The following is a 26,452-nucleotide window of genomic DNA, read 5'->3' on the forward strand; positions in this document are numbered from 1 at the left end:
ACCAAGCCCTGAGGAGAGCTGAGCAGTCACAAGCTGAGGTCCCCTACGGTCCCCTTAAGTAAGGAGCCGGGAGGGAGGAGCAGCTGGGTGGCGGGAGCGGGGCGGCGAATGGAATCGCAGGGGGGCGGGGCCACAGGGAGGCAGCGGCGGGAAATCCAAGGGTCTGCGGGCAACGGGGATCCCAGGAGCTGCGGGCGGCGCTCGAGAGAAACTGCAGGCAGGAGGCGGCAAGGCAGGCAGGAGCGGCAGCAGAGGGTGGAGCGACCAAGCCCTGAGGAGAGCTGAGCGGCTCACCGTCATGAAAACCGCGGCAGAAAGGAAACTGCGGCGATCCCTCCAAGAATATTGTGGCCTTGGGACCGCCATGCAGCCACCAGGGGATGACGGTTCCCTGCCAGTTGCGGCGGTTGCGTCGGTGCCTGGACAGCCTTAGTACCCACGGCCCGAGTGCCCTAGTCATAATAGGCTGATCGGGAGGCTGCCACTGTGAGTCTGGCAGTCTGTGGACCTCCAGACACATAATAAGGCCCTTTGGTACTGAAACACTCCAAGCCAATATTTATGTTTAGATATATACGGCTGTCAGGCCATGTAAACCGGAAATCTAAGCACTGGCTGGTAGCTTTGTTGTTTTGGCCAGTTACACCTGTTGAAGGCTTCTGCCCCACTTGAAGACTAGTCGACACTGGTCCGTTCTATGTCCATACATTATTTATTTTACGTGCAATGCCACTCAATATCCAATGATAGCGAATTTACTATCAGAAATATTATCTTTTAGTGAATAATTTTACAGAAATTTTACTTTATAACTTGAACAATATAGAACTACCAGTGGTGGCGCGTCACATACACAACAGCACATGAGCAATGTACATATATCATTAGCACCTTTAACACATCTGTTATCAGTACTATAGTTTCTGATCTTTTCATTAGTTACGCACCTCTACAAGACATTCTGAGGCCCCTGATTCTCTGTGTTCTCATCCAGTTCACCGCCCTTCTGTTCCATCACTTGTTGCTTGAGATTTCTAGAGTGCCTCCCAGCCCATAGTAATTTATCCAATTGCCCCATAGCGTATGGAATTTACGCGTGCGTTTTCTAGCTATAAGACACATTATCAGTTTGGCAACTGTCCAGTTTACCTATTAAGTATGATCTGACTGAAAGATATATACTATACAAAAAAAGATGATGGGTGGAATTCTTGAACTGAGCTTGACCACTATTAATTATGTTGATTTCTTTTCCTAATAAGTTGCTTTAGACAGGCACCAACTATTTGCAAATCAGCTTTGGTCCTGCTCCAATGGAAACAGCCCAGGGGCCATATTACAGTATGGGCACATTTTAGCACTGGGCGCACCTTCCAAAAGGTGCTCCCAGCGCTAACCATGAAAATGCGCAACATTATAGTGAATGCGCTGCCCCGCAGCCGCAAACCTGCGTTGTCCTGAGGACAGCGCATTCAGGTGAAAAACAGAGTGGATGCTTAGAAGCAGCTCCATGTTTCACAATGCAGACGGCAACCCACCTGCACTTTCAAGGGGGATTAGAGAGCCCCTTGCTGGTGGGTGCAGTGAGCGACCATGCCTGCAAGGGGAATCTGGGGGGGTCTATGGGATCCCCTTCCAGAGGGTTGCTATCAGGTGGTGCACTGCCAGTGTGCCTCCTGGCAGCTTCTTTCAGTATTCCCTCATTTGCATGTGGCCACGCCTCCATGTAAATGAGGGAATGCCCTCTGATGATAGTGCTGGCACTGTACGTGCGCCAGCACTATTGGTATTATAGGAGGGGATGCACAAGCGACTGCGGCCCCTTCTGTAGTACTAAAGTGCCGCATGGGCAGGGGTGCCCAAAGTGGACACAAATGCCTGTTGCGCCCCCCAGGCACTCTGATATTACGGCCCTTGCTTGAGTTGCAAGGCCGTCTTCCATCTGATGCTGAATACAAGTGACCTCAGACTGGTTCCATCGTTGGTTCCAATCATTGACATTGAGACTCAAGTTGTACCTCACTGATCCTGTGTCAGGCCTCATCAGAGAAGCTGCACTTGCCGGAGAATGCTCAGCAAGGCTGAAACCTGTCTGTGGTTTATTGTATTCTTGATCAGAGGGTAAATAGTCTACTTGTTCAGGGAGGACTATCCTTTTGAGGGACTGGGCAAAAAAAGATATGCACATGATGGGTCCTGCCTGTAATTGCACAGATGATCTAACAAACAATGGAGTAGAATGTGGCCCAGAGTAATTACCACTGACTCTGACTAACTCATGCATTAAATTCATCATGTTTTGTGCTATTCAGAAGAGGTATACATTGCTATATGTTCCCGGATGTGTTTATCACATCAGGATATGTGTATGGAGGTACTTCACTTATAGATACTTTTACATTAACTGCCAATTGATGAATCCTATGAAGTTCCTGAATCTAGGCATTTAATAGTTCAATATTCTTTAGAATCAGCCAGACCCACAAAACGTTAAGGCTATACATTGTTTGTCCCATGGACTTTCTACTTCTTAGCTGGGGAATCCATTAATCCTAGTCTCTGGATACCATAATCATATTCTGTCAGATCACAAAATCAAATACAGCCTTGGCAAGGAGAATCTGGGATTTTTTCAACAAAAAGATGATTGACGGTCGAAGAGGAGGTTAAAAGGGGGATATATGCGAAGTCATAACTTGTTCTCAAAGTGATACCAACTTTCCACATCTTAATACTGCAGAAAACTGTTCTGAACCACCTATTGAGAATATCCATAGATCTATGAACCCATAGTAAGATATAACCACCTAGTGAGAATATCCATAGATCTATAAACCCATAGTAAGAAATAACCACCTAGTGAGAATATCCATAGATCTATAAACCCATAGTAAGATATAACCACCTATTGAGAATATCCATAGATCTATAAACCCATAGTAAGATATAACCACCTATTGAGAATATCCATAGATCTATGAACCCATAGTAAGATATTTGCAAAATCTGTTTATGGTCAGAAGTCTAATCTCCTGTGCTGCATGCCCTTCCCTTATGATTCATGTTATGTGAAGTCTTTTTTGGACTGCCTGAACGTTGCAGGGTTTTGACAGTAGTGGATCATGAAAACAATTGTACTATGATTAGGTGCAAAACATTAAACAAAACAAAAGACAATGATACTGAGATAATCATTTACTGATCTATTAATCATTTTAATGAGATATTAGGCAAAACTATAATGTCCTGCATTTTTGGAAAAATCAAAACATTGTAAGTATTAAGCACAACAGCAAGTAGTCTCACACTTTCGCTTTGCATGTTGCTAATTAACTTAAGTAGAGTTTCAGGGACGAGGAGCTTTGTCATAAATTTGATGGATATCCCTTCTGCCTTTTTACAAGTTGCAGGAAATTGGGTTACTGGTTGAGAGGGATGAAACCCTATTTAAGTAGCAAAACCAATTCTTGTCAGGGCAAAATACAAGCAAACCCCAAATTAACCCGCACTTTACCCTCTGGTACCTTGGCACAAAAGCAGTAAGGCTTAACTTAGAGAAAATGTGTAAAGTGTTTGTGCAGCACACAACAGTAATAACATGGAAAAACAACACAAGAAAAATCTCACACCAATTTCGAAACAACAGAGTAAAAAGTAATACAATATTTGAGACCAAAATGTCAAAAATCTAATCAGGAGGAATGGGGATATACAATTTAAAAAATGTAGGTAAAAGTAGTGCTAAGAATGATAAAGCACCAACTGTGGTGATCTGATCGTGCTTGACCGGGACAAAGTCGCAATTCAGTCCAGCCACGATGGAGCATGGGCCACACCCAGGGAACAAAGTTAGGCCTGTTGAACAAAGTGCCTTAAATCCTGGTGTGCAGAATAAGGGGCATTGCTTTGCAATGCTTTCCATCATCCACCGCCGTTTCCTATGCATCGCGAGGGCTGCAATGCAAGGCCCTGCATAGCACTGCGTCAATTGACATGAAGATGAGTGGCGAGGCTTTGCGTAGTTGAATGTTGAGTCGTGTCGGTCCTGATGAACTAGCAGCTGAGTGTCAAGGATTGGCGAGGTTTGGCAAAGCTGTGCATCATTCGGTGTCAAATCCATAGAGGCTGGCAGTTGTACTGTGAGGCTCTGCAAGGATCTGTGTCGCTCCGTGTCAGTTGCTATGAATCTTGTAGCTGTGTGGCTGGAATTCTCAGCCTTTATCTGCATTAGCCATCTGAGGGGTCTGTGGTCTGTCTGAACCTGGAAGGGAGCTCCAAATAGGTATGATCTCAACTTCTTCTGTACCCAGACCACTGAGAATGTTTCCCTCTCTATTGCACTCCACCTCTGCTCCCTGTGATGTAACCTTCTGCTGATGAAAGCTACTGGTTAATTTGCCCCCTCCTCATTTAGCTGTGTGGGCACAACTCATATGCCATGCTCTGAGACATCTGTCTGCATGATGAACTGTTGGGAGAAATTAGGGGACTTGAGCACATGGGCAGTGCACGTGGCCTTCATCAAGTTGTTTAAAGCACTGGCACACCTCCGTCCTGATCACCTGTCTGGGCTGCTTCTTCTAAGTCTGCTCTAACAAGGGAGCAACAATGGTGCCATACCACTTGACAAATCTTCTGTAGTACCAGGTAAGGCCCAGGAAGGCCTTCACCTCTTTCTGGATCCTTGAAGCTTCCCAAACTAGAATAGTTTGATTTTTGGTCTGGAGGGGATGTACCTTGCTCCATCCAACTTGCACTATCTGGCTCTTACTGGTCTGATAGTCAGGCCTGGTCTCTGCAGAGCCCGAAGAACTTCTTGAGGTGGCATAGGTATCCTCCTAGCTGGAATTGAAGACCGCAATGTCATCTAGGTAGGCAGCACTGAAGTTCTCCAACCCAGCCAAGACCTAATTGACCAAGCACTGAAAGGTGGCAGGTGTGTTTTTCTACCCGAGGAGCATCACCTGAAACTGGTAGGGGCCTTCTGTGATAGAGAACGCAGATTTTAGTTATGCCCACTCAGTTAAGGCAAGCTACCAGTACTCAGACATCAGATCAAATGTGTTGAGGAACTTGGCAGTCCCCAACTGATCAATGCACAAAGATTGGTTTGAAAGTTTCGGACTGTCCCTAAATGTAATGCGCTACTTCCCTGGGATGAGTCCAAAGTTGATGACAAGAATGGCTTTCATGGTCTCATAATTCATCTGGTCTCCTATTTCTAATGTGATTAGGGTGTAATTCTGATCACTTGCTTCCAGAAACTTGCACCCCAGTACTCCTCTGAAACCCTTGCTTCCTTAGGGCTACCTCTAGGCTGAGAACTATTTGTCGATATAATCCCCCACCACATAGCAAGCTACCAACGAGCAGATTTATCATACTTTCATGCAACGCAGCAAGACACTTTACTGTGCTACATGAAAGGGAGAGGGAAGGGATGCACCATATTTAACATATATGGTACATTCCTGTCCTCTCCTTGAGCTGACACACAATCTGTTGCGTTGCAGGCACACTTGTTTTTTGTGCAGGAAGGGGTACTTTCCAGCACATAAACAATCTTTAGAGTCACTTTTCTCTTTCTAAGTGTGCTGCAGAATGGAGCACATGTAGAAAGAGGAAACAATGGGTAGGAATAAAGATATTTCTCCTCATTGCGCCTCCACTGGGAAGGCGTGGCATTTCGACGCATTTTCTGGTAGAGCTGCGTTGAGTTTGTCCAAATGTACCAAGCAACACATGGCCAAACAAGGTTGCTTTGCGTGGCTTGGTAAATCTCATTCTAGGGTTTGTGTTGCCCTGCGCCACCTGGCGTGGCCCCAGGTCTTTAGGAATGTGGACCTTTTTATCACCATTGGACACTGCGCTATCGCTGCCACCATTACTACTGGAATATGCAGTCCAGCTGATTAACACTTAGCTCGTGGGACAATTCTCCTTTCCTCCATTGTTAGTCTCATTACCTCCAAGGCTCTTTCAGCCTCAATGGCCAATTACTTTTCCTCCAGAGATCTCTGGGCTGCTGCCTACTAAATCTTGAGTTTAGTCATCTGCAATGTAAACTGCTGTTCAGCTTTTCTGCCCAGAAGCTCCTCTGGGGAGAGGCCTTGGGAGGAAATAGTGCTCTCTGCTCTGAGATGGAGTACCAATTCAGGAGACAAGTTATACCCCTCCCATGTGCGCTGCACTTCAAGATCTGTACCCAGGAGTTCCACTTGCTCCTCCACATAATTGTTCCCTTACTGGTCATCCTCTGCTGCTGCCAGTGATTGATGAACTTCCACCCATGCCCTCAGAGCCTTCTGGAGCTCCAACGTTCTGGTGCTCTTCTTGGCATTAGGTCCCCTTTCCTTACAGATCTCCTCGAGCTAAACCACAGTGTAGTTATCCAGTTTGGCAATCTCATATTCCATCCTAGCAGGTGTAGCCACAGGCACCGTCAGTTAGAATGATGGTCATACAGGTAACCTCCTCCTCCAAAAAAGTCACCATTTGGGAAATAGTGCAACATTCACTCTTTGTCACCAGTTTTCCTGCCATCAATTGAGTAAGCAGCTTAACCAAGGATGTTGCTTCAGTGTAGCTTTATTGTTACTTTATATAGTTCTCTATCGCTAAAAGTTGAGTTACATTACAATTAAAACAGGTGCACAGTATTAGCAGCAGGAATGACACTTTGATTAGCAGGCTGGGGAGATAGGAAGGTACATAGATTGGTACTAGAATTAGGAGTAAGGAAACAAATATACCTAGTCTGAAGCATTCATTCAATGCCTGGTTCCTAGTTCCAAAACATAATTTAACCTCGATACTAGATTAATGAAAGTACATCTGATCTAGAGATATTATAAGCATTTTAGCATGAAAGAATTCACCTTCTTTCTCCTCTTTTTGGTCACCTTTGTGTGCATATTTTGTGCTTTACTCTAGCCATGTCAAAAGATCTTCAGAAGAAGAAGGAAATAGACAAAGAATGTCACACACAATAAATCAGTGGTATCCTTGTGAGGTGCTCTCACTATTTTTATACTTGCATCCATTTATACTCCTAATCTCTGAAAATTAGGTATGCATTAATATTTGGCAGTCCTATGGTTAACAATTATTATTTAATAGTACGCTGCAGTTTAATTGATTATTTGTAAAAATGTAGTCATCTGCAACTGTAAGTTATCATTGTGATGCACTGAGAGTTAAAACTTATATGCTGTCACTTCCCTTAACCTTAAGCATTTGGTGCAAAGACACAACAGGATAAATAAAATATTTCCTTTTATTACAGAAATCACAGAAAATTCTTTATGCACGCGTATCTCCTGGTGAAACAATGTTGATCAGGACTAGTTAATTCAACCTCCAATGACACCGCAGAATCATTCTGGCAAGAGTACAAGTTGGCCAGCATTGGGGTTTGGAACATGACAGTGCTCTTTTATTATTTTTTATTGTATTCATTGATTTTATTAATATCTTCAAGTAACAAAAGTTAAATACAGTTGTACTTTCTGTTTGACTGGGTACAGTGCAACACAGTGATGACAATATACAATGCATGGTTCATACTATGATTGAAGTAGTCCTCACAGCCAGGTTCAAAAAAGTAATTAGTTGATACATTCAGAGAAAATGACCTCAGTAACGAGTATGGATGACATGTACGAGCTCGCCTTACACCTATGCATATGCAATCAACCCATGTGCTGTCTTCCTATGTGTCCAGCATATACCTAAATACATGCATTTTCTCCCTCCGGTCCCCCCGTCTCTTTCCTCACAAAGCACTGTTGGTACAACCCCCAGAAGCCTTTGGTGTGATTTAATGGAGGAAGTAACTCACTGTATGTGTCCTATTGTGTTTACAATAGAGCATATCTTTAGTCGAATCATCTATGGTCAGTACGGGGCCTTTAGCCCAACTCATAGCAACTCTGCGTTTAGCAAGCAGCAGACCCATCACAACTAGTTTTCTTACGCTTTTATCAATACCCACGTCATGTCCCAACAAGGCGAGCAGAGGATCAGGTTCAAGAGAGAGACCCATAATATCATTCAATGTGCGAAAGATCTCTACCCAGAACTCTAGCCTCTTTGGGCAAAACCAAGCTATGTGCAAGAACCCAGCCTCTTGCTCTGTGCAGCGGTGATATACCGCAGAATCGCGTAGCCCATAAAGGCAGAGCCTCTCAGGTGTGTAATACACTCTATTAATATATTTAAAATGGATTAGTCGGTGTCTACCATTCATGTGTTTAGTCAGTTCGCAACAATACTGCCAAATTTTGTCATCAGTAACTAGTGTTGTATAGTTCCTAGAAATCCTCAGGACCTGCATCAGCTTGGAAGGAATTGTCTTTCTCATTTTTAGGGGAGAATAAGGGTCTTATATACTAGATTGGTCCCTGCAGGGTTTCTTAGAATCAATATGTTTTGAAGACAATCATAAATATTTTGAAAACAATCATAAATGTTTTTCCAAACAAATGCCATTAAGCACAGCGGGCTGTTGACCAAGGATGAAAAAAGTGGTGACCCTTGTGCAGAATAATTATGCAGTGCCTGAGGACATGTTTATGTACGTCAGGTACAGGGATTATGATAGAATGCTAAGAGCCTGGTGTCGAAGAGGCAGAAGCAGGCTACTAGGAGAAAAGGTCACCTGTTTAGAAAGGTTATGGTCGTGTGGATGGGACCATGTATGTAAAAATGGGGTCATACATGATAGGACTATCCTACAGGACATGACACCTACTCCTCGTCAAAAGGTAAACAGGGTCAACTAGATAAGGATAAAGCTAAGGCCATTAAAAAGTATAAAAATGGTTTATAATTAAAATACTAAAAGCACTTTAAAAGCCTGAAATAATGTTCATAAAAGAAAAGTCATTTTTCCTAAAAGCATTCAAAAGGTCCTCTAAACTCGTATATGTGGTTATTATTTTTACACAAGCACCTTGAAAGCCATAATGCTCAGTTTAGAGCAGAGAGAGAAAAAATAAAACAAAGTCAGTTTCGTCCTTCAATTAGTTAAATGTTTAAAAAATGTTGATTAATCCCCAGCACAAGAAAGGCCAGATTGTTCATGAATCCTGCGCTGAAGACTCAGCATTGCTGAACATTGCTTACGCAGGTGGCAATCTCTCCAGCACTTCCAACATAATGTCGAGTGAGCAAAGATGGTCATCTCTGGTTCCCCAGCAGCCACCGGGTAAGAATTAGATGCCTGCATGCCTGGACCGATGTCTCTACCTCTGGAGCAGAGCCGAATTCCCTTCCGACAAGAGCAAAAGCATCCCTTGGAGGGTCTAGAATTGCCGTCATCAACATTGGAATCTGCTGGAGATAACTGTGCACGTGGGCCTGTGCAAGGGCTCCAGGTGGACGCCTATGTCATGTGGCACAACCGATGGAAGTGTCAGACACAGATAACACACATCCGAATCTGCAGAAGAGGCATCGGAACACAGGCAGGACACAATATAGCCAGACCGGTCTAAAAGACAGGAACCAATGCTCACTCACCTCTAAAGATGAGGTGTATCTGATCCAGCGGTAATTTCCTTGTAATTTCCCTATTCAAAACCACATCACCTATGGCTTACCGCTGTAAAGGGTGAAAAATGATGGATTGTTTGATGACCGTGTTTCACCAAACAGGAGACTTTACATATATATACAAATTAAATGCAAACAATATTAGAGGCAATAATGAGAGTGGTGAGTTATTTTAAAGGGTTTTATTTAAGTCAAAAGTTAAGGTTCTCTGACTCTTTATTCATTAGTCAAATATCATTCAGGTTACCGAATTGAAAAATAGGAAAAATAGCATTAATACAGAACATATTACAGTCTGCATATAAGCATCACATATAGGAAGGGAAATGTGGCGCAAATTGTCAGTCAAAACTCTTAAAGAGTTTCTAAGAAAAAGAGTAAGTCTTACAAGGTTAATCAATAATTAATAATGGCAAAAATATCCCATAAAGAGAAATAAATGCAGTTTAGCACCTAAAATCTAAATCTGTTCTGATCCTTTCAGCTCTTTCCCTCTGCTTCGCTGTGCTAGTCTGTGTCTCTGTCTCAAGCTGCACCATAGCCCCCACAGAATGCAGCCCCTCCCTGTCTCTGTGTCCAGCACAGAAACTGGGCCTGGAGAGAGGCAAATAGCAAGGCAAAAAAGGAGCACTCCTCCCAGTTGTAAGCCATATTTCAAGTAAAAGTTCACGTGCTCAGTCCTAATAGCTGGTCCAATCAGAACTTCAAGACATATCATCTCCCCATGGGCTGACTGGATACGTCATTAATCAGGCTTGTTCCTGTTCAAATTTCAGTCTTGTGATTTATGAAAAAAAGTGTGTTCTCTCCAGATTTAAACAGGCTACAAAAATATGCAACATTTTGAAGGTCGGAGGAAGCTCAGAGCCCGTTCATTGAAAGTTGCTAGGGAAAAAGTAGCACATTCCAAACTGTTTCAGTTTAGTCCACTAAGGCAAACTAAAATCACGTGGTTTTCTACACTGTGAAACACAATTCAGCACATTTCTACTCTTCCAAAAATACATGATGCCATTTTAAAAGTACAAATACATTTTCGAAATTATTGTGCATTCTATAGTGAGATTACATATGGATTAATCACATATGAGCATGGCTGTTCAACTAATTAAGCATGTTTTCACATAAACGCACCTCCAAACTGAAGCCCTATGTTTTCAATCTTGCTTTTCCACAATCTGCGTGCCATTATAAAACTCATGTCTGCAGCTTTTTGTCATATAATAATGCATACATTTTATAGGTGAAATCTAAGCTCCATCATATCCAGGTGGAACACCATACGCTGACTACAACATCGTTCCAACAGTATTCTCTCCGTCTTGAGGGACTGAGGCATCCATTTTGAATCAATAGGATTAAAATCAGGCTGCCCGCCACTGTTAGCAGGACCAGAGGGAGCCCTCCAAAAACGATTTCAAGTATGCAGTGTATGAAAGCTGGAATTACTCCAAAGATGGTCTGAAAGGTGGTTAATAGACCTGATCCAAGACTCTTAAATAAGTGTATCCCACTCGTATCAGACATGTTAAAGATACAACGAACCATTTTTCCAAAATGGAGCGGGAAGTTCGTACAGACCAGAGCCTGTACCTCTGCCGAAGATCAAAAGTCTCTCGGGCTGAAGTTAAGTCCACATTCTTTTGAAACAACATGGCTTTCAGGCTGCTTAGCGAATCAAACCTTATACTGGAAACATTCAACAAAGGCCACAGTGGATCCTACCTAACTAGGCGAGCCGGGGGATACAATACTTCCTTACAACAAACAACTGTGGAGCTTACTGTGACAAGTTATGCAATGCCTGGCACCATACTGCAACAGCCTTGATCATTCAGCATTAAATACCTTGCATTTGAGAGTAACTCAAAAACTGGATGAATCATTGCAGCCGGGGAGCCTTTCAAGAAGCAAGATAGATTTGCTATTGAAGCATTACATGCTCCGTGAAGCGAGACCTCCTTACACACTAAAGACTCACAGTCTGTACCACTTAAGAAAACTTCAGAGTCCTTATTTTTAAACCTTTATCTGTACGGTAACTCACTGGTTTCCTGTATGTACCCTTAATCCAACGCTTCATACCTGCCTACCTGGAGGTATTTAAGGCAGTATTAGAACTGGAATGTCGTGATTGGCAGCGTGATATAGCCATGAATTAAACTTTGTGTAGATAGTGACTCTACTACTGTAAAAGGTAACTTCTCAAATTTTTCAGTGAGCAGCATGATGTACTTTGCATCTCTGTGTGCCATGGTCAATTGTCTGTCAGTCAGATTATAAGACGCAAACCGACTTGTGCTGTTAATGTCCCATCATGGTACGTGGTGGCAATGTAAGCACTGTAGCGTCAGGCTTAAAAGCATAAGTGAGTATCAAGAGTTTACTATAGCCTTGTATTGACCCCTATTCTATCTCTGTGTACCAAGTCCCTATAGCTCCTAACATCTGCCACTCTATTTCTGCCCCGGAATTGCGCCAGGGGCATGACCAATCCATCAGTGGTCTTTTAGCAGACCCGCAACTCATCGTTTCTGAACCTGTTGGCCATTCCTTGACTGGTGGCTCCTTATGTTCTTGGAATATTGCTGGCCTAAATTCTAAGCTAGCTATTGCTGACTGGGTCACATTTATTAACACAATGGATATTTGTATATTCCAGGAGACCTGGCTCTTAGAGCCACGCTTTTGTGTGGGCTACCTAAATTTCCATATCCCGGCAACCAAGGGGTCCCACGGGCGTCCATCAGTGGGCTTAACCATTTGGCTAAGAAGCGAACTGTGTTTGACTACTAAGCTCCTTCACACGGGTAATCGTGACATTCAACTGCTGAGGCTTGAGCTTGGAATATTGGGTAAAATTGACATTTGTAATGTGTATGTAAGGAGCTGTAGGGGTATTAAATCCTCGGTCATTGATGATCTTTTACGCCTGTTTGATCTTTACTCAGCTGATACCTTCATTATCATAGCAGGTGACTTCAATATAACGTTTGAACCTCTTCTTGAAAATAAGTGGGATTCGCAGGACAACGAAGAGTTAGGTTGGGGTATCCTTCCCCTGGAGCTGTCCCCTTTATCAAGGTGGCCTGAAGTTGCCATTCAGATTAATTCCCTTTGCATGGATAGAGGCTTGAGGGCCCTGAATGATAGGATGCCTAGTGACCGTGAGGGCACCTGCACATTTAATAATGGGTTGAGCAGGAGTCGAATTGATTATATCTTGGCTGACATGAAATTATAGCAGTGATAACAGTGGTGAGGGTTTGATAATTTGGAGGAAGCTTGGCGTTCGAGCGTGTACGTGGTTAGTCAAGTGAACAAAAATGTACGGTGCCACTAGGTCAGGGGTGACAAACCCAATGAAATTACCCCTGCAATGCGTAGGTCAAGACCTACAACAAAAACTGAAAATGAGATCCTGTGCACACGTATGGGTAATTGGCTGGTCCTGTATGTATTCAGTAAATGCCAGAAGGAGTCGGACAGATTCTTTGTAATGGATAAACACCGGTCGACATCAGGTGTGTTGCGTGCAAAAATTCCTTTAATGAAAAGTTTCAGTGCAATATACAAAAGAAAATTGATCATCCGACACGTGTTTCGTCACAACGTGTAGCTGTTGTGACTCATCAGGGCTGTACGGAAGTAAATCTGTGCTCCCTGGAATCACGAGCTGATCCCGTACCCGAGACCGCTCTTCAACCGATCCTGCTATTTTAGCGTCATCCGTGCGACCCTAGTTCCCGCCGTCTCCTCAGCGGGTCCTTTTCCTCGAGTGACTTCTTATCGAGGTCGTCTTTGATACACACATTTACTTCCGTACAGCCCTGATGAGTCACAACAGCTACACGCTGTGACGAAACACGTGTCGGCTGATCAATTTTCTTTTGTATATTGCACTGAAACTTTTCATTAAAGGAATTTTTGCACGCAACACACCTGATGTCGACCGGTGTTTATCCATTACAAAGAATCTGTCCGACTCCTTCTGGCATTTACTGAATACATACAGGACCAGCCAATTACCCATACGTGTGCACAGGATCTCATTTTCATGAAATTATAGCACTCCCTCGTCGACATGAAGATTGTGTCCCTTCCTGAGAGTGATCACAACCCTCTCTGTCTATCACATAGATGATGGAAGGTAGATAGTGGTTCCGTAGAGGATGGGGAGTTGTGTCCTCCCGAGGTGGTGCCATCTAACGACATGCGCCGTCTGAGATGGTCTGGTCTTATGGGGAACCCCGCCACCTTATCACTTATCTTCGATTTAGTCCCTCGTCCCAAACTTTGGTTGACATTGAAAGATCTAGGGCTTCATTGCGTCTTATTGTCCTTAATCTTGAGGCTGCATGCGGATAACTCTGCCAGAATTAGATGGGGAGGTCAGGGAACAACGACTGAGGACTTCCCTGTCCAAAGAGGTGTTAGGCAAGGTTGTGCAATGGCCCCAACGTTATTTTCCCTATATATCAATGATATAGCGGATCGACTTTTGAAAGCCCATGTCGATGCACCCATTCTTGGTAACACTAAGGTCCCTATTCTAATGTTCGCCAATGATACGCTTTTAATTGCTAAAACACCCTGCGGACTCCAGCGATCATTGGATATTTTTGAGACCTTTTGTGTTGATCGTGGCCTTGAGGTAAATATTTAAAAAAAACAAGCTTATGGTATTCAGGCCACATAAATCTTTTAAAAACAATTTTGTTTTGTTCAAAAATCCACTAGGACAAGTACATGCTTTTAACTATTTAGGTGTTAACATCCAAAATAATTTCTCGTGGAAATTACAGAGAGACTTGTCTACCCTCAAACATAGGCAAATTGCTGGAGTTCCAGCTGGCGAATTTAAAAAGTCCCCTTCGAAGCCTATTAGACCTGTGCTTCAGGTCTACAGTGCCAAAGCTGTGAGTTCGGCTCTTTACGGTGCTGAATTGTGGGGATACGAGAACCAGTCTCCCCTAACTATCTCGGAAAACAGGTTCTTGCGTAGTATTACCTCTCTCCCCCAGAGCACACCTATAGTTCCCTTAAGATATGACCTTTCTTGATATAATGTCTTTGGTGGGCTCCCGGAAGATTGTTTGGCTTAATGAGACCAGAAAATCCCTTGAGGCTCTAGGGATGAGCGATCTCTGGGAGAACCCTTTGGCTGCTACCTTCCTATCTAAAGCACTTATGAAAGAGAAATACTGGAGTTGGTAAATGCCAAGGTATTTCACGAAGCTAAATCCCATTCACTAACTGACGAATTCTTGAGCATTAAAACTGCACCAAGGTTAGAACATTTTTGGGATCTCGTTACCAAAGTGCTAGATGGGAAATTATTTTTCCAGATGCGGGTGGGAGCGTTGCCCCTAAACTCTTTTGCAGCCAGGTGGAAGCCTATGAGTAGCAACTCATGTTTTTCCTGCAATTCCCAGGTGGAAACCCTAGCACACATGTTTTTTGTTTGCCCTGCTTACGCGGCCCCGAGGCGTGTATGGTTGAGACCTGTTTGTAAACTACTTGGTACCAGATGGAGTGTTGTAGCAGTAAGACTCCTTCGTACCCGCACTGACCCGGTAATTGTTGTGGCCGTTGCTAAATTTCTGGGGTGGGCATGGGTTATAAGAACTAAGAGTATTAGCTAGCAGTGTTAGCAGCCCTGGATGTTACCCACAATGATCTTTGTTGTATTATATGCATTTTTAAAAGTCTGTAAATATTTTAAATAGTACCAATTTTATATTGTCTCCATGTTAATTTATATGTGATTATGTACCTGTACTTGTTTTGTATCGCTTTTATGACTTCTGTCGAATAAAGCTGTTTTGGATTGGATAAGTGAGCACAATTGAGATTGCCCATGTTGTAGAATAGACAAATATTGTTACAGTATCTCGGCTGACGAGGACACAACGTTGCCCAGTGAATAAATACGTGAAGAAAGTGTGGTCAATCCATTGTTTACCACAGCCAATGCCTTTTCTAGGTTAATTCTATCAAATTCACTTAATCTCTCAGCAGCTTCCTGTTAGGAGACTTTCCACAGTTCATTGTAGATGGCATATCAGAAGCGTATTTTATGCGGGTTCTTGGAACCTAGCAAGAAATCCCTAAGCTCCATGGTATCTGACAGAGGGACAAGTGTTGCTTCACCTGTAATAGTGTTGAGCTTTTTAGCCACTCTAGACATAACTTCCCAAAACAACAAGAAGTAACTATCCCTGGGTTGTCGGCATGTACATAGTGTGGGTCAGGCCTATCGATACTAAACACTCCGGTGGTACCCTGGAATCTTGACTGACACCAACTTGTGTTGATAGGCCAAACCAACCATCCCTTCCAATCGGGAGCTGAGAATGCACCATTCTGTATCATTGCACCGAGCATCTCCTCACTTATCAGTTTGTCATTTAATATACCTTCAGTAGGTGTAGGCAAGGGGATACGTGGTGTTTTTTGGCCTTTTATTTTTGCAAGCCTGTAGCAGGTAGTCTGTGGCATTGTTCTGTTCAGGAATATTATCTGTAATGGCATTAGGCAAATTCTAAATAAAGCCTCAGCTCCCTGAACCTGTCATTCTTTTGTACCCCAGATGCATTTAGTGTCTATCGTTTCCCTCCAATAGTTGAAACCTTGTATAGACATTTGGAATATAAAAGGTGCTGAATATATAAGAGTGGTGTTTGTCAGCAACTTTTTCTTTGCAGTTGCATTAGTTTACGTAAGCTTATAGTAGTATTACTTTGGCAATCATGTATTGAGCCCTGAAAAGTATGCACACTTCTGTGCAAATGTGGCAGAACTACCTTTTGGTGGTGTTGGGCAATGTTCCCATTGATGGCAAGTGTCAAATGTGCGTGGGACACTAGCCTTGTGCAAAAAGTGATAACCATAATGCTGGTAATAATACATGGTATCAAAATCAGGTGTATCTTCACACAATTCCCTGTAGGAAAATGCAGCAGATTTTTCTAAATCTAATTGCATAGTATTTACAGTTCCAATGTCCCAATCATCAGAGAGTGTACTCAGGGTAATGAAATCATTCAAGGAAATCTCAAATACATGTAGAATTTTCAAATGTTCAGTAGGACCAAATACATCATATGAAACCCTATCCCAAACTATACCATCAGGGACTGGAACTGCTGTTATGTTCACTAGGGACAGGGCTCTCTGTTCACTGTGTGATGACATGTGTGGTTTCCGGACCAAGTTCACAGATTGTGCTGCAGAGAGTTGTAGAAGGTAATGTCTATTCAAAAGCAGGAAAAAGACAGTTACTATACCAATCCAGATTAACAGGAACAGTATCCCTAATGCAAACCAAAAATGCAACCAAGGAGACACTAAGTAAGTCTTTTTCAGCCAGAGATAGAACTGTCAAAACCTTTCCTTTTTGGAAATGTTTGGCGTTTGCCCAGGTTCACTTGGATCTGAAGAAACGTCATCCAATTTGATGAAGTAGCCAGACGCAGTACGATCTATCTTTTGTAGCTCTTCAGCGTTTGTGGAACTGGCAGGTGCTTCTTGTGAAGTCCCGTTGATGTAAATGTCATTAATGGGCCGAATTGCAATTTGTGTTTCAGCTCTAAATGTATATTGTTCAATTTCAACTTTTGCGATTCGTACTCAGTTATGTGCTACACCTGCACTTTGCACAGGGGAGTCTTGAAACCTCATTAATCTTTGCATCTGAACTTCCTGTATGGTATGAAGAGATCGGCGCCTACACAGGTTTCCATGCAGCCTACTGTTGAAAATTGGCCACATAGTGTGGTTTGATCAGATCAATGGAGACGAATCTTCTTTCTTTTTTGCCGGCAAAAGGCAGAAGAAGTACTGTTCTTGTTCCTTGAACTGCCAGGATCGGTGTTCTGTAGGGTGGCCAAACGCCTTCTTGTCCATGATCTTTTTTCTGACCAGGTCGCCAATTTTCAGAACCTAGGCAGGCCTTGCAGGAACCAGTTTCACTTCCCCAGTAGTGGTTCGTTTTACTTGAACGTTGCTTTGTAGTGCACAAAATTCATTGAGGTCCTGTAAAACAGCCAAACGATCATTCAATTCAAATGGTTTTACATCCGCCACTGTGCTGGCACAATCAAGGTCAGGGACCCACATTCTTGTATTAAACACTAGGGGGTAGCTGTTCCTAAGGTCAAAGAAAGTCAGAACCTTTTCTGGTTGGAAATGAAATACGAGAGTGGTCAATCTCAATAAAGTTGTGTTGTTTAGGGTGATGGGGGGAATCCCTAGGATAGGATAGGATAGGATATGTGTTTATGAAGCACTGGAATGCCGTGGCGTCTTGGCGCTAGTGTATGTGCGAGGAAAATAGCCTATATTACCAGAAGGACTATATAGAAGTAAACAGCCATGTTTTCAGATCCTTCCTAAAGAGCTGCCAGTTTGCTTGAAATCTCATGGCCATTGGCATTTTGTTCCATAGTTTTGCTGCACCATTCGATAATGTCCTTCCACCCCATCTTGCCCGCCTAATCTTAGTAGTCTGGATCAAGCCTAGATCTGCAGATCTGAGGGAACGTGAAGGGGTGTAGGGTAGGAACATTCTTGAAATTTCCTCGACACCGCCACCGTAGAGAGCTTTGTGCATCAGGCATAAAGCTGTGAATTCCACCCGCTGCTGGATGGGAAGCCAATGCAGTAATTTAATTCCTGCCGAAGATGGCTGTCCTTTAGGGATATTTAAAAGTAATTTTGCAGCCGCATTCTGTAAACTTTGGATAGAAGAGCCCCACTATTACCGTTTTTGTAAACCCTGTGAGATAAAAGGACATTTTCTCAAAGTTTTTAGTAAAAAGAAGCAAGAGGAAGTGAGACTATTCACTTGAGCAGAAAAATTCAACTGGTCATCAAAAATGACCCAGAGATTCCTGACCTTAGGGACAGGGCACGGGGGTTTCCCGGCCTCGATCGGCCACCAGGAGTTATTCCACAGGGACCTGCCATGGCCAAACTCTATCTCCTCCGTGTTGTCGGTGTTAATTTTCAGGAAGCTATGGTTCATCCAGGTCATGATCTCAGTGAGGAAGCATGAAACCTGGCTGCTATGGCCTCCAGCTGCTTGAGAATAGAGATAGCAAGCTGCGAATCATCAGCATAAGAGACCAATGCAAATCCATGAGTCTAGCCAACGGGGTGATGTAGATATTAAACATCATCGGGGATAGGGCCGATCCCTGTTGGACCCCACATGGAAGATGGAAACTATCTGATTTCAAGTCATCCCAATACAAACTCTGCTCCCTTGCCTCCAAAAAGGAGGAGAGGAGGGCCAGGGCAGTGTCCTCAACCCCCACATCCTTCAGCCGCTGCACTAACACCGTGTGATTCACGGTCTCAAATGCTGCTGATAGGTCTAGGAGTATGAGTACCGTACAAGTATGAGTACCGCCCTGCCCCCTCCATCTACAATTTTCCGGATCTCCTCTATTGGAGTAATCAGGGCAGATTCGGTGGAGTGATGAGACCGAAAACCATGCTGCGTAGAATCCAGAAGGTTGTTTGCGTCTAGATAGTCAGTCAATACTTTGTTTACTGACTTCTCGAGGATTTTTGCTGCAATTGGCAGGCCAACAATTGGGCGATAGTTTTTCGGCTCATTGGCGTCCAGGGTCGGCTTTTGGAGCAGTGGCCTGATAGCCACTCTTTTCCAGGTTACAGGATAGTTGCCTGATTCCAAAACTTGGTTGACAAGTGGGGAATCCCTCCTTTTGGATATAGTGCCCTCACACACCCTTGCGAGTGTCATGCATCATCATGGGGCGTTGCTCCTCATGGGGGTGGCGCCTCTGTCCTCCACGGGCCCCGTGAGAGGGCACTTTATCGGAGATCTTTTAAGGAGCCGCTGCAGCTGTGCATGTGGGTATGTGGGCCTAGGATAGTGAGTGTGTGAGTGAGTTAAAATCACCAGTCAGTACCTGGAACCTAATTTTATTCAGGGGTCCGAATGGTAAGGTTAAAATGTGGTGGGATGCTGGAGCTCCTCTTTGGAACAAATGTGGAGGGGGGATAAGTGTCTTCCTGCTGCTCTCAGAATCCGTGTGAATTTGTATTAAAAAGATAGAATGCTCAAAATGATTTGCGCTTCTTGTAGGTCCATAAGGGATCTAAGGGTGCTTCGTCAGGACCGAGAAGTGTGTAAATAAGGGAAAGTAAAGAGGATTCAGGGAAGAAAGGGCCATATATACCTGTGGTAACCATAGTTAGGTGTAGATGCGTCCTTGCGCTGAAAGGAACGTGTAGTACCGGTTCCTAAACCCAACCCCTAAATTCAGAAAGGTGGGCGACGTCGGAGCTCATTCGGGTTGAGTAGCCGGGCTACTCACTACGAATGGGCTGGTCTGGGACCTGGACGGGGCGAGCTACTATACTCTGCCTTACAATACGAGTGAGTGCTGATGTGGCCCACCTTTCTGAAGGATGCTTAGGAGGGTGTCTTATGCTAATGAGGTTTGGCCCTAACGTGTTTGAAGCCAAAAGGGGTAAGGGCGCAGGTCATTATGGTACCAGTAGTAACTGGTTGGGTTTGACACGTACTTACCTGTTCTGATGGTTCTGACAGTGGCCCAACGGGCCCTGTCTTGTGTATAATCCCCTGTGAATATTGCCTAGTGCCAGTTGGCACAGTGTAAATGTGTGATTATGTTTCTAATATGTTTATGATAATACAAAGGCTATTGTTAATATAACCTTGTGTGGAGTTTCTTTTGTGGAGTGCCTAGTGTGTTGCTGCTGTGTGTGTGTGTATTGCACAAATGCTTTACAAATTGCCTCTGGGAGAAGCCTGACTACTCGTGCCAAGCTACCAAGGGGGTGAGCAGGGGTTATCATCAGTGTGTAACTCCTTTGCCCTGACTAGAGTGGTGGTTTCTGTCTGACTTTGGAGCAAGCCTTAGCCAACCAGAAATTCCATTTCTAACACCCCCCATCCTGGAATTTGAGCATACAGTGTATTTTGTGCATCTAATTTATATGAATATTTGAGTGGAATGTCCTCTGGAACTGAGGAGCCGTTCTTTGAGGCATTGACAGCTATCGGTATGTCTTCGTGCTAGAACGAATGATTGCAGCAATGGCAGCAATTCGCACTGTCCCCTTGCAGCTTCATCAGCCAGTGAATTCCCTTCAACGTGTACGCCAACATGTTGATGACTAAAGGGGTGAATAACTTGAGCCCGTGGCAGGAATTCCTTCAGCTTTGACATTTGTTCCCATAACAATTTATGCTTAATTGTGAAACCCTTGGAATCTCTAAACCCATTCTGGCCCCAGTATTGAAGATATTTATTATAGGAATGTACAAGGTAAAACGAATCGCACACTATCAGTGTGGGGAATTCCCGATCCGTATATTTTAGGGCTAGTACCAGGGCTTTCATTTCTGCCAGCTGTGCTGTACAATCAGTTGTATTGCTGGGATCAAAATTACCCCCGCATTCGTCTTTTCACTATAGCACATGCTGTGCTATACTGTTGTTTTCTTCCAATGGCAGGCTGAGCAGAACCATCAGTACAAATGATGTGTTCATATTTTTCTAGAGGCAAGATTTAATTCGGTAGAGGGTATTCCTGTTTGTACTGCAGGAACCCTTTTGTTTTCAGTGTAGAATCATATTTGTAATATACATCTGTTGCAGTGAGAGAATTGTCCCATTGTATCCATTGCGGATTTAGTGTGTTTGCATTAAGAATGCTCACTTTAGTAACAGCTTCTAAAGTTGGTACCAGGGTTACAACTATTGTGCCTTTCCCCTGTACTAGTGCTCTTTCTCTCACTACAGCATTCTGTACTGCTGTCAGCGTTTGTGTATAAATGTGATTTGTATGCAATTGGGACTGTCGCATCTTCATTGAAAGTGATGTATGTATATCCTGATGAACCCGGGACCACACGATCACCAAGATGGTAGAATTCACACGTGTGTGTAAATGTTTTGATGCTATCATGTCAGCCTGAACTGAACGGAGAGTATCTGTGTGTTGCTATGTCCACTGATGTGGTGTGAAATCAGGTCTGATTAAGTCGTAGAAAGGTTTTACTTTATATGCGTTATCCAGAATGTATGCTTTGCCAAAATTTAGAAATCCTAACATGGATTGCAAACCCTTCATAGTTTTTGGAGGTTGGAGGGGCTCACACTTTTCTAAAAGGTCTGCTGCTAGGCCCTTGCCTTCACTTATTAGCTCATTTCCCAGAAACAGGACATTGAGATGGGCTATTTTTGATTTCTTGAAATTAAATTTATAGCCCAAAATTGGCAAAACCCACAATTATGTTGTTCACCCTGCTCAAGTGTTCAATTAATTCATCGTCCATCAGATAGATGTCATCTATTTAGGACACTGCCTCCTCATCGCATGTTTGTAATAATTCTGACACCCTTGCCGAGAATAGCCCGGGGCTGTTTTATAACCTTGGGGCAAACAAAAAGTTTGTTGAGTGCTGAGGGCAGAGAATGCTGTCAAATATCTGCTTTCTAGAGCTATATTTTGGCAGAAGAATCCATTCGAGATATCTAATGTTGCATCCAAATGTTAAATTCTCCCAAAAGAGACCTGTAATTGTTCTTGAGATGTCTTAATCTATTTGGAGTGTAATTTTGTGTACTCATTCTTTATCTGTTTCAACACCACTGGAACGACTGCTATGGAAGGGGTACCATGTATTCTAATATATACGGCAGCAAAGATTGTTCCCCAAGTGGTACAATCCTCAATTGAGGGAACCATCCCTATTGGCAAGCAAATGGTTAGCAGTCTATGTTTTTCCTGGTGACCCATATGGGCAAATATTGCTTCCAGCTGTGCAATTTTCTGTGCTATCCAGAACAGAATTAGCACCTGTTTGGATGGAATTGTCCCCATTACTGATTTTAGTGTCTGTGGGTTAATTGTAGGTGTGGTTTGATGTGGACCGACTGGAGCACTATATTTATATATTGTACGGACTTCATCCACATGCAGTGTATCTATCTCTGGATGTGGAGTGTATGTTGCTAAGATGACCAGTTCTCTCCTTCTATGCTGAGTGGACCGAGTCTTACGACAGATGTTGTGTGTGGGAGGGCACCTTTAAACCAGTTTCTGTGTTGCTGGTAAGTTAACGGGACTTCAATGTCTTTGTATGGAATGTATTCTACTGGTGTTTCAACTACAATGTATGTGTGGAACAATTTGGTCTGTGGAGCTGCAGGTGGACACTGACCCCAAGAATAGAATACCACTGATCCAAACACATCGTATGCATCAATCACGAAGGAAACACAGCCACCTGTTGCGGGTACACTGTTTTCTATCAACGTAATAGTTACTGCATTGTAATGTTGAGAGCGTTTGCAAATTTGCCTTTCCCTGAACTACTCACAGGGCAGTCATTTTGAAAGGAGAAGGAAAATATTTTTTTTTAAGAGCTAGGGTTTTGCACAATGTGGAAACCTTTTATCCTTACAAGCTTGTTAAACCTTCAGCCAATACACAGGGTATGTCTGCTGAGGCGGATCTCCCTTCCCACTTCAGAAGTCTCTGAAAAATATGTGAGTAGGGCTTTCTAAGAAAGCAGGACTGAACTACTCAGATTTTAAGTGTTAAATAAGAACCAAACCAACGTTGGCAGTGCCATGTCATGTAGTTCCTAGGAATCCCCAGGACCTGCGTTTTTTGGATGACCTAAACTGTGGGCTTGGTGTCCAAACCGCTTCTGGACAATCCCACAGGATATGTCAGCAATTAGACCAGCTAGCTCTACAGTGCCACTACCACTACTGTAGACAGGTGGAAAGGAGGACCCTTAGAGCGATCACAAGCGGAGTCCAAAATGCAGTTGAAGTCCCCTCACCAAATCTGAGGGATATCCGCACCTTGGAGTAGGCAGGAGCCAAGTGTATAGAAGAATTGTGGGTTGTCATGGCTGGGACCATGGACATTAGCTAGTTTAACAGTTAGACCCTCTTTGTGACATCTAGTGATAGCAAACATTCCAATTGGATTTCCATTTCCTGCAGAGTAATGACTGATTTTGAGTTGACCCACGTGAGAACGTCTCTAGCATGCGATGTAAACCCTTCCGCATAGTACTGGCCCTGTAATTGTCTTTGTGTAAGGATACTACTGTTGGGGGTCAGGTGTGTCTCTAGAGCAACATCAACTTGGTGTCTTTTTAGATATGCAACAACTTTATTTACTTTCCTATAATCATTTAGCCCCCGCACTTTTCCGGTCAGGAATCTTACTCTATTGCATGCAATCTGTTCTGCCTCAGTCAAAACCATTCCGTCTATGGTCTCTGAGATCTTTACCACTGTGAGCATTGTATTGCGAGCCAAAACCCAGATTGACATAACAACAAATGATCAATTGAAAGAAACGCTTCCAAAAGCACCCCACCCACACTATGCAAACCCCAACATGGCATATTTGACAGTCTGCCCTACCCCCCATTAAACAATCCCTCAACTCAGGAGGTAAACAGAACAACTTTGTATGCACACTGTGGGTCACACATGTAGGCAGATTTTTCCGGCATTAAACTTCGTCTGTGGCCTGGCTTTACCTTACAGTTATAAAGTGTAGTACGCTTCCCATGCCATATGATAGATTCAAACGTGCTGGGCTGGCCTTACCCATTAGAGTGGAGAGAGCACAGAGCTACCCCCATCCCAACAGTATTTCAGCCAAGCACTATGACTCATGGATTACTTTGGCGGAGCCACCGCCTAGGAAGGTTAATACAAGCCCCTCGACGGGCCCAATGTGGCCGAAACAGTGCAATATTAGAGGGGCAAGTAACTGTAGGGTTAAGAGTCTCGATGATCTTAGGCCTTACCAAGACAAGTTCAGAAGAAGCTGGATGCCTTACCTTAGCTGAAGGTCTTACAACCATTCAGAAGTAGATAGTGTGGTCCTCAGGTCACCATTGTTCTCCCATGTCTGGAGCATCATCCCCCATGCTAGTGGGATATCGTGAGGGGCCCTTTTGAGACACAACACAGTCTCTTTTTTTTAGGACCTGCCTGTCTTGGATCGGCGTCCGCTTGTATTCATAGTGTAGCAGGGTACATCATATTGTATACCAGGTGGAGATCGCAGAGCTTCCTCTTTACTGGTATGAACTGACAACGAGCCTCCTGCACCTGCTGTATTAAGTCTGGATTGCGGGAGAGGTCCATGCCCTCGTAGGTCCCTGGCCAGACGGTGAGCAGTGTCTCGTTTTCTGTAGTTGAGGAGCTTTGTAATCATAGGACGCGGGGAAGCGCCCGGCACCGGTCTAGGGGCCAGGGAGCGGTGTGTGTGCTCAACAACGAACATGCTCAAGATATTGTCTCTGCCCAGAAGAGTGGCAAGGAGCCACTCAATAAAAGGTTTCATGTTTGGAATATTAGTAGACTCTGCTATTCCCACAATCCTTATGTTATTGCACTTTGAGTACACCTTCAAATCCTTGGCTTTAGCTTGCACAGAGCGCAGTAGTTTATCCGTTTTTGTATATAAAAGTGAACTCGAGTTCCTCTCTCTGTGGTGAGAGCTCAAGTTAAACCATGCTTCCTTGGCCGTCTTTTAAATCTTTTTTGCTGGTTTCCTTGTAGTGCTCTAGGCTCGCGGAGTTGCCTGGCTCCCATGTCACTTTTATTTTATTCCTTTCTTTTTTTCCTTCTAAAGCTCACTAGGCACTGGGAAATGCCTGGCTCTCTTGCTCTGGCTGTGTGGTTTTGCATGGCTATACTTGGGCTTGCCTTGTCTTAGCCGGCTGCCTCCCCATCTAGTAGTCAGAGCTTAGCCACGTCCCTAGAGGCGGGCTACAAATCATGGCATTCTACGCAGCCCTAACGGATTTCTTTCTCTGTGGTGAGAGCATAAGTTAAACTGAGTTTCCTTTGCCGGTTTAACATTTTTTTTGCTGCTTTTCTTGTAGCGCTCTAGGCATGGGGAGTTGCCTGGCTCCTGTGTCACTTTTTTAAATTTCTTTCTTTTTTTTCTAGTAAAGCGCACTAGGTGCTGGGAGATGCCTGGCTCCCTTCAACTTTGGTTTCAAAGGGTTTCCTCCTTCTCCTTTTTCTTTGTGACCCCTTTTTAAATTCACATTGCTGGTTGTGTGTTTTTGCACAGCTATACTTGGCTTACCTTGTCTCAGCCAGCTGCCTCCCGATCTCTGTAGTCGGAGTTTACCCACACCTTTAGAGGCGGGCTACAAATCATGGCAACTGCAAGCCTGTCTGTGCCAGTCTGCACCTGGACGGCACCAGGGGCCAGGAACCCTGCCTGTCCTTCAAGGGGAGCAGTTTGTTACTCCTCCTCAGAGATCCGAACACTCAGAAAGGCAGTAGATAAGGAATGCCTCCACTCCATAGAAGTGGGTACTAGAGCTGACGGCTGCGGTAGATGCCACTTTTCTTTTAATGCTGCAGCACAGGGAGGGAAGAGCGTGAGGGTCCTAGAGCCCACAAATAGCTCGTTACTTTGCATGTCTTTAAATTGTAGGTCTCTAAGCAAACGTAGTCAGGAAATCTGTGAACTATTAGTTGACCAGGAGCCAATAGGGCTATTCTTAGTTGAAACCTGGCTGCATGGACAGTCAGCGCCGGATATTCTAGAGGCAGTACAAAAGGGATATGCTTTTTTGAGAATAGATAGACCTAGGCAGAGAGGAGGGGGATTAACAGTGGTTTTAAAAAATATTACCAGGTTAAAATGACTGAACCGCCAATTTTGGTGTGTGAAGCAGCATTTTTTACAATATCCCTAAACAGCAATTGGTCAGTAGCTGGACTCCTAATTTATATGCCCCCGGGCCCGGCTAGAGCGTTTATTAATGATTTGTCAGAAATATTACCTCCTTATGCCATCCGCTATTCAACTTTTGTAATTCTAGGTGACCTGA

The sequence above is a fragment of the Triturus cristatus genome, chromosome 3_1 (genome assembly GCF_964204655.1).
Source record: "Triturus cristatus chromosome 3_1, aTriCri1.1, whole genome shotgun sequence".
In the NCBI taxonomy this organism is placed as follows: Eukaryota; Metazoa; Chordata; class Amphibia; order Caudata; family Salamandridae; genus Triturus; species Triturus cristatus.